This window comes from Procambarus clarkii, chromosome 32 (assembly GCF_040958095.1).
Source record: "Procambarus clarkii isolate CNS0578487 chromosome 32, FALCON_Pclarkii_2.0, whole genome shotgun sequence".
NCBI lineage: Eukaryota > Metazoa > Arthropoda > Malacostraca > Decapoda > Cambaridae > Procambarus > Procambarus clarkii.
In genome coordinates, this window is record NC_091181.1 from 7,427,395 (window position 1) to 7,438,218 (window position 10,824).

The window sequence follows — 10,824 nt, forward strand, 5'->3', positions numbered from 1 at the left end:
ATTTACTGTAATTCATTGCTATGCTCATATTCATGTTCTTCTTTGTATGAATAATATTATATTCAGCATTATTTATAGGATTAGATTATTATTAATTGAATTAGTGAACGAACCACACTGATTCCTGGACGTACTGACCTCCAGTAATAACCCCCCAATGTAGGTGTTTGAGGTTTGGTTTTTTAATAATACAGCCCATTAATTATTCTTATGATCAAACTTTCTAGTCATATCCATAGTCACTGGTTTTCTCTAGAATTTTATCTAATGATCTGAAATTCTCAGTTTCCCTCTTTACTTTAAAAGCGGGTGATCCTTCGTAATTTAATTTACTACTTTAATTATTAATTAATCAGAATCAAACCCAAATATCCCACATTATGGTCCTTATCGAACCGGATAGGCATTAAATTTATAATTAAAATATTAACCATTAATAACTAATCCTTGTGTGATAGAAGCTAGACTAACTATTTAATTAATTGTGTCAACTAACAGTGTAACACATCAGTTAGCCTAGATCACACTAACATAGCTACCTTATACATAGCTTTAGTGGGTCATAACCAAGTACCCACAACATTTAGACCTACACTTCATACTGAAGTAGAATCCTTAGGTCACCAAGAGCAACAGCTCATAACCTTATATTAATCACTAACACCAATTAAGTGTTAACCATTTAGGCTATACCAATGTTTCAATATATGGCTGACAGCAGACCGCCCATTATAGCCTGAATCCATGTTATAATTACTGATTCACTCAAGTCAGTGGATCATTAACATTTAGGGATCCAGTATACTAATATAAATTACTGATCTCATACTAGTTAATCATTACTAACCCTGATAACATTTTATTCCACAATTAGGAGTACATTCAGGAGTTAGGTAATATTTGCGGCAGTAGAATACTTGCCAAACACAAATAATTCCTTTGTGTTCATTTAATTTCTTATACACATAATTACACAAGTGTATATTATATAAAATACAAAAAACCAAAAACACAGCACAATTATTTGCACATTACTGCACCATAATATAATCTTTGCCAACCTTATTAGGTAGCAATTTGGCTGTGATTGTGTTGAATTTGGCACAAGCACAGACTAAATATAGTTGTAGTTTCTCAAGTAGAAATTCTCACGACTAGGCTTGAGCTAGTTAGTGACATATATTATTCTTTTGTGCTGACCCTATCAAGGGTGGGATTAACCATTTATTGTGTAATTATTTTATTGCATATTTCTATGTATGTCTTTGAGTGTTACTGTAAGTCTGCTACCCATCCGAGGCTGATTTAGAAGAGCTAAGCTGAGGAACACCTGTAGTGAGACCAAGGTACCACTCAAATCTTAGTTGCTTATTATTAGGTAGGTAGCTAACCTCTAAATGAGGTAAATTACAACCAGCCTCAAGAATATTAGGCTGTCAATACTTATACCTGCTCTGCATCAAGGAGCAGACTATAGCTATACCACTAGCTACATAAGCCCTATCAGGCTGTCAATACTTATACCTGCCCTGCATCAAGGAGCAGACACCATAGCTATACCACTAGCTACATAAGCCCTATCAGGCTCAATTTACCGCAAGAATGAATCCTTTAGAAAGGAACGCAAGATTCTTGACAGCTCTTCAAGGTCCTTTAGGAAAACTGCTTATGAAATGTCATTTCTGTGTCGAAACTGACCCAGGTGACGTCTATAGACTAGCAAGTTCCATAAGGATCGCCAGCCAAAAATATGATTATATCAAGACTGTAATCGAGTCCCACAGGAATTTACTCCAAGTCGGTCATACTGTCTCAGACCACTTAAGTCTAACAGAATCTGATCTCGATAACTATGAGCATTCTGTTCAAACCAGTTTAGACCGATATAAGGAGGTGCTTGCGAAGCAAGATATTCCCGAGTGGGTGGATCAGATCATTAATAGACCTGTATCCAAGTTAACACTCAGCTCAGATGAAATACTTGAGCTAAATCAAGACGAGGAGAATCCTCTAATCAATGCTGATCACAATACAGGATCAACAACTGAAGTTCAACTTTCATTTTCTAACCTCTCATCTAATACCGCTTCATGCGATGATTTGTTTACGGAGTCTGATCAAATTTCAGACCACTCTTCTCAATGTTCCCTGGATTCTATAAGTTCAATACATAATGCTACTGAATTAACTAGCTTATCACCAGAACCCAGAGAAACAAGTGAAGCTGCAGATGAAACAAGTGAAGCTGCAATAATCAGTGAATCTGAACCAGAAAATGATAAAGCTAATGCTGCAGCAGCAGCCGAAGCTGTAATCAAAGCTGAGGCTAAACAAGAAGCCTTAAGCAACACAAGTAATGGTCACAATTGCTCCCAACAGCCTTCTAAAGTAAGTGCTAACAATGAGATGACTATTATAAACCTTGTGCACCAATTATTAAATTTATCTTCACCAGAACAATCAGATGACTCTTTACAAGACTTTAGTTTTCAGCTTGAGTCACTGATAAATTCTTTCAGTAAAGAGGTGGATCACCCAACTACTGAGTGGATGACTAAAATTATCGTCCAAAGAAAATTGTCTGGTGACACACTTAATAAATTATATGTATGCCAGAATGGTAATACCCTATCAATGCAGGATATATTTACAGGTTTGCGTAATATGAGCAATCATACAGCAGATCAAGCAATTAATGCTGAATCTGAATGCACCAAAACTGTACCTACATCAGTTTCCTTGCCTGAAACTCCTAAAGTGACACTGTCACTAGGTAACAAAGGTGCTAATACTCAATGTAACAACAATCAGTCAAATACTGATTCATCAGTGAGGCCTAAGAGTCCCACAGGTGCTCCTAAGAGACCTAATAGTCCAAAGAGCACTGCTAATAATTCCACAGGTGCTCCTAAGAGACCTAATAGTCCAAAGAGCACCCCCAATGACTCCACAGGTGCTCCTAAGAGACCTAATAGTCCAAAGAGCACTCCCAAGAGCCTGTTAATGGTTCCCCAGAGTACACCAAGTACTCACAAGAGAATGAATAACAAACAAATGCAAACAGCAAAACCATCACCACCTGCTAATACTGTTTTACCAAAACCGGTAACAACTAAACGATCTGTAGGATGGGGAATATGCTTGTTTTGCAATCAAAAACATTCTCTGTACAAATGTACTAATTATCCTAATAGAGACACAAGAGTCAGACGACTCAAACAGTTACACAAATGTACTAGGTGTCTCAAACCACATAATGTTAACTGCTGTGACACCCCACTGAACACCTGCAATAGGTGTAAGCATCATGCTGCACTGTGCAAATTAGTTAGGACTAATTATGTCACTCCCAGAATAGGACGTAGAGAATCTACACCAGTACAGTGCTGCAAGGTGCGAGATGTGTACAGCGTAACTTCCCAAGCATCTCAAGTGGATGCTGCTTTGCCTACTGCCCAACTTCAAGTGAAGAACAGAGGAGCCAAGATCACCATACGTGGACTATTTGATCAAGGTTCCCAGAGAACTTTCATTACTCAAAGAGCAGCAGAGGCACTTAATTTACAACCAATAGGACAGGTAAAATTAAACTTGTCCGGGTTCATGATAAATCGAGGAACCCATGAATACTCAGTAGTTCAACCGCTTGTACGACTAGGTAGTCAAGCCAAGGCTGTCCAAGCCATTGTTGTAGATCAAATACCTTTAGACTTAAATATTAAAGGTCTGGGGTACACAGCCCACTTCCTGCAGGAACGTGAAATTAATTTGGCTGACAACAAATTAATGTCTGACCGCCTTAACAATGTAGATGTACTAGTAGGAGCCGACTACTATTACCAGTTCATAACTGGACATGTTAAACGATTGGGAATGAATATGCTCCAATCTGCAGGAGGCTACTTACTTACTGGTAAAGTTCTGAATGTGAACAAGCCTAAACCTGCCAACAATAATAAATTAGTCAGCAGTAAATCAATTCTCCAGCAGCAAGCTAAAGGGAGAAACGCAGCTGAGTAATAAACTCAGATTGAATGTAGTGCAATTGATACTCGCCGAGATGTTTCATAGCTCTCAGTGATAACCAATGGTCCGTACTCAAACAAGTACAAGTCACAGCGACCAAGCCATTGAACTCACTGCAGACCTAGAATTATTGTCGACAAGTAGTAATTGACCACACTCAGTCTTCCTAGTTAAATTGTAATGTTAGGCTAGAGAATCTAGTACTCCCTAGGAATTAATAATGTTAGGCTAGAGAATCTAGCACTTAATGCCACAGGCATTTCCTGAATTTAGTAATTCTATGAAGTCATCAAGCAACTTCAGTAATTACAAATTCACTAGGACCACTGGTCCACTATACTTGCGCTTAAAGGTTTGCCAAGAAAACCTTCTTAATACCATGTTTTCTGCACTAAGAGTTAGTGATAAATACTTGCATTAATTGTTTGAGTTGTTTTTCTTTCGTTTCTGCTTATTTAGTGTAGGAACGCAGCACGAACAAACTTGCAAACTTACTAATAGGTAAGTGAATTTCCAGAGAACTAATATGTTTAATGCATTATCGTTAAACATTAGCATTGTTAATTAACATGCTTCATGAGCTTAACATAGCTCACCTTAGAATTAACGTAATAATATGAGTGCTCGTTCACCATGCGCACGAGCTTAATATTGCTCGCCATGATAACTGAATGACAAAACTCCACCTCGTTAATTCGAGTTCACTGAACTCAACCTGTTAACTGTTAACGAGCTCCATGTAGCTCACCCTGTCAGCACTGCTGACGAGCTCAATGCAGCTCACCCTGTCAACACTGTTGACGAGTTCCATGTAACTCACCCTGTTAACTGTTAACGAGCTCCATGTAGCTCACCCTGTCAGCACTGCTGACGAGCTCAATGCAGCTCACCCTGTCAACACTGTTGACGAGTTCCATGTAACTCACCCTGTTAACTGTTAACGAGCTCCATGTAGCTCACCCTGTCAGCACTGCTGACGAGCTCAATGCAGCTCACCCTGTCAACACTGTTGACGAGTTCACTGAACTCACCCTGTTAGCACTAGCTAACGAGCTCACCCTGTCAACACTGTTGACGAGTTCACTGCAACCCACCCTGTTAGCACTAGCTAACGAGCTCCATGTAGCTCACCCTGTCAGCACTGCTGACGAGCTCAATGCAGCTCACCCTGTCAACACTGTTGACAAGTTCACTGCAACTCACCCTGTTAGCACTAGCTAACGAGCTCCATGTAGCTCACCCTGTCAGCACTGCTGACGAGCTCAATGTAGCTCACCCTGTCAACACTGTTGACGAGTTCACTGCAACTCACCCTGTTAGCACTAGCTAACGAGCTCCATGTAGCTCACCCTGTCAACACTGTTAACGAGTTCACTGCAACTCACCCTGTTAGCACTGCTAACGAGCTCACTGTAGCTCACCCAGTCAACACTGTTGACGAGTTCACTGTAACTCAACCTGTTAGCACTAGCTAACGAGCCCACTGTAGCTCACCATGTTCAAGAGTTCAATATGACTCGACCTGTTAATGAGCTCAATACTGCTCACCATGTTAATTCGAGTACATTTTTGCTCACAATTAGCTTAGTCCCTTACTTAGGTAGGTTAGAAATTCAAACCATTTATTTAGGCAGGTTTAGAGACTTTAGTAGTGTCAACTTAGTACTAGCCTAATCTGTACTCACCATTAATTACAGTTGACTATACTTATAGAGACTGATTTAATAAACTCAAATTCATGTAAAGGTGATTTCGTATTAACCAGTTTACAGTGTCAAGCCTATGAGCTGCCATTTAATTAGCTCATAAGTCAGAATGACTAGGCTACTAATCTCACTGTCGACTCAGAATTTTCCTTGATTTAATGAATAAACTTTTCAGTTCTCTACTTTCTATTATTTAGCTAGTTAGCAAATTAGTTGTACCATCAGTCAGCATGACTACTGCACGGCAGTGCACATTAAATTCAACTTCCTCATTTGAATTTGAGGTGATCGTGATGCTGCGTGATGTTATTGTCTAGTAACTCAATAGTTACAAGTCACAGCGACCCTAGACAGTGACCTCACTGTAGTGTCATAGTCTCCTTGATCTCGAATGACTAATAATACTCTACTGTATAATCATACAGTAGTGTTATCAGTTCTTAGGAACTTATTCTGAGTTTACCTACGATTCAGCAGCTACGTAATACACCATTACATGTCACTGCGACCTTAGTTGTTGAGTTTATTGTGAGCTTTAGAGTGTTCCTGAATACCGATAACTTAATCATTTAATGTTTCAATATTTCATGCATGTTTCCACTAAGGGAAACTGCAAGCCTACCTATTACAACTCTGATCAAGAGTAATTTCTTTCACTTTCCACTTAGATAACTGTGATGAAACTACGATGTGATATCACGTAACGAAACATTACACGTCACTATGACCCAGGATATCGCATCACCGTAGATTCTGTTAGTTTTAATTGTGAGAGTTGAATTCTATAAATATTGTGTAGGCTACAAACAACATGTTTCAGTTGACATGTAAATAGCAAGACTCAAGTTCTTGTAAGTCCTTGATAAATCCGGGACGTTCGTTATGTGTGTACTAACATACTAACCTACTAACATACTAATGTGTTAATCTTAATATCACTTCGGGATAGGTCAGTACAACACAGTACACTGCGACCCTGGGAATCCCCCCCCCGGAGTTATGTTGGATATTTCCAACATCGAATACAGCATTGTTGTATTCTCATTACTTATTACTAACCATATTAATATTGTAGTAAGTAAAAGTAACAACTCGTAGAATTCTCATGAACTAATAATTCATCTGTGCATTAGGCTAGAATTCTCACGTCACCTGACGCCAGTATTGCGTCAGATTTCTTTACAGTAAAACACATTATATACAATTTGTGTGAGAATTAAATACGATTCTCCATAATTAAAGCATTCTGTATGGCAACTGATTGCAGACGAATGGTTCTCTAACTAAAAGCCGAATAGAGCTTTAGAATCAAAACGTTTACCTCGCGATAGAGGTAACGTCATCAATGAATGCTATGGGGAGACATTAATTCCTCTCCCTTATATCTTTACTATTCTTAAATAGTTAAATAATAATATTCCGTTCCTCTAAATAATAAACCCGTCCAGTCTTTAGAGTTTCAAGCGCGAATGCGAGAAATATTAATGTTCATGCCAATAATTTGTGTTGTGAACGTCGACTGGGCGTGGGTTGGGGGACGCCATCCTCAGTCGGGAAGCGGACACGTGCAAGGCCAGAAGGAGGCAAAGCTATGCTTACCGTACTCACAAAAGACGCCATTGTCCAGCAAATAGGACACGTGTGTCCATCCACAGATGAAAGCCGCCACTGTGAGGCGTGAACGACCTTGCAGATAGTATCTTCAACCTTTGCTGGTGTTAAATAAGGGACCCCTAGACTTGGTTCCTGACGACACGTGATCAGCCAGCTTGAAACGCATCAATCCAGGATAGGTTCACCGGAGCTTGGGATGCGAAATTACGGCAATCTTAATACTTACACAGTGCCCACAGCTAAGTACTTTTTATTTGATGCATCATTTATAAGTGTATTAATAGCGGGGTGATTGCACGTCATGCGGCACGATAACACCTAATAACAGGTGATTAGAATTCTATCTGTAGATATCAGTAATCTTGAATATGAATTGAGTAGTTAAATCAATTCCTACTGGTAGTTATTTATCTTGCAGCTTGAGAGACGGATTCCTCATGCTGCCTTCTCCATGTTAATCGTGCCATTCGTCAATGTGCCAGAATTGGAGATTAAGAGGACTTCCAGAGTTATCTAAAGGAACCTACTACAAGCTAAGGCTTATTTTTTTTTTCCTATATTTTAGCAATTTGATACATTCAGAATGTTTCAACATAATGTGTGATTTACTGTAATTCATTGCTATGCTCATATTCATGTTCTTCTTTGTATGAATAATATTATATTCAGCATTATTTATAGGATTAGATTATTATTAATTGAATTAGTGAACGAACCACACTGATTCCTGGACGTACTGACCTCCAGTAATAACCCCCCAATGTAGGTGTTTGAGGTTTGTTTTTTTAATAATACAGCCCATTAATTATTCTTATGATCATACTTTCTAGTCATATCCATAGTCACTGGTTTTCTCTAGAATTTTATCTAATGATCTGAAATTCTCAGTTTCCCTCTTTACTTTAAAAGCGGGTGGTCCTTCGTAATTTAATTTACTACTTTAATTATTAATTAATCAGAATCAAACCCAAATATCCCACAACATCTGTAGGAGCTGAAGGAGGCATTTGAACAGAGTTCCGTGCTGCGTTTCACTTACGAGATGGAAAAGGATGGGAAGCTGCCCTTTCTAGATGTAACAGTCATGGAAAAGGGCGGAGGTTTCCACACTGCAGTCTACACTAAGGAAACAAACATAGGAATGTGCCTAAATGCCAACAGCGACTGCCCAGACAGGTACAAGAGGAGTGTTGTTAACGCATATGTCGACCGTGCTCTCAGCCACAGCTCAGAATGGAAGCAAGTCGACGAAGAACTCTGTAGGGTAAGGCAGGTCCTAGTCAATAACGGCTTCTCCAATGGTTTCGTCGAAGACATCATAAGAAGGAAAGTGAAAAGCCATGCAACCTCTGAAGAGACAACTAACACAACACCTATACCCCCTATTAGACTATTTTACAGGAACTTCTTTTCCACAGCTCATAAAACGGAGGAAAGGGTCCTGAAAGATATTGTTAATAGAAACGTTATCCCTACAGACAAAAATCAGAGGATTCAATTGACGATTTACTATAAAACCAAGAAAACGGCCAACCTCCTCATGAGAAACTCTCCAGACACAAAGCAGAAAGCTTTAAAAGAGACCAATGTCGTCTATGCCTTCAAATGCCCACTTGGGGACTGTAAGCCTCAAAGAATTCAGTATATAGGCAAGACAACAACATCTCTTTCCAGGCGATTAACGATGCATAAGCAACAGGGCTCCATTAAGGAACATATAATCTCTTCCCACAACCAGACCATCACCAGAGAAGTCTTAACAAACAACACAGAAATCATCGGTAGATACAGCGATAGCAGGCGGCTTGATATCTGTGAGGCACTACACATTAAGAAGTCGACACCAGCAATCAACAGCCAATTAATGCACAACTATATTCTATCCACTTCAAGACTCCGCACCAATATAGAAGCATCAAGATATATGGGCCAATAGGCCCTTTGCAGTTACTTCCATTCTTCCCTTTAACTTTCAAAATATTATACCCATTGTTTCGTGTTCTGTCTTGTGTTGAAAGTTTGTTTTCACCTCATCCAAAACTGTTGTAACATATCACCTCACCCAAATGCAGGTATAAAATCAGAGCTGTTTAAACTCTGTTTAGTGTTTGCAAGTTATAGTTGTGTGTGTGTAAACTAAAGTCTTTGAAAATGTAATAAGTTATTATGAAACGCGTTCAAGTGTCGCGTCAGACTAGAAATAAAAATGAATTTTGGAGAATTGATCTTTTAATTACCATCAACAGTGAAAATAAATATAAGAAATATTGAGAAAATTCGTGTTAGAATTATTAATCTTACTTTTTCGGTCATATTTAAAAATATATGTCTACAGGAAAGACTGCTACCAATAAATATATATATATATATATATATATATATATATATATATATATATATATATATATATATATATATATATATGCAAACATATATATGCAAACTTTTTGAATGGTCCCAAGGAACATATACAAGCCTGAATGGTCCCCAAGACCATATATATATATATATATATATATATATATATATATATATATATATATATATATATATATATATATATATATATATATATATATATCTTGCCTATATATATATATATATATATATATATATATATATATATATATATATATATATATATATATATATATGTGAGGTGAAACATAGAGGCTGCATAAGGCTTATTGGCCCATACGAGGCAGCTCCTATCTAAACACAAAGATTAATCCAGTGTAATTGGCCTATTATGTTGGACATTGTCTTCTGTGTTGGCATCGATATGTTCTTGTCTTGTCCTATATATATATATATATATATATATATATATATATATATATATATATATATATATATATATATATATATATATATTATTAAATATGACCGAAAAAGTAAGATTAATAATTCTAACACGAATTTTCTCAATCTTTCGTACATTACGCTTCACTGTTGGAGGTAAATCAAAAATCACTTCTCCAAAATTCATTTTTATTTCTAGTCTGACGCGACACGGGCGCGTTTCGTAAAACTTATTACATTTTCAAAGACTTCACAAATACACAACTGATTAGAACTTACGTATCTCTGCTATTATATCTACATTTGAGTGAGGTGGGAGGGATGATGTGGCATATAGTGATGTGGCATTAACACAAGACAGAACATGAGGGGATATTAATAGGGTATTAAAAGTATCAACACAAGACAGAACAGAAACAATGGGTATTGAATAGAAGTGTTTGTAGAAAGCCTATTGGTCCATATTTCTTGATGCTTCTATATTGGAGCGGAGTCTTGAGGTGGGTAGAATATAGTTGTGCAATAATTGGCTGTTGATTGCTGGTTTTGACTTCTTGATGTGTAGTGCCTCGCAAACGTCAAGCCGCCTGCTATCGCTGTATCTATCGATGATTTCTGTGTTGTTTACTAGGATTTCTCTGGCGATGGTTTGGTTATGGGAAGAGATTATATGTTC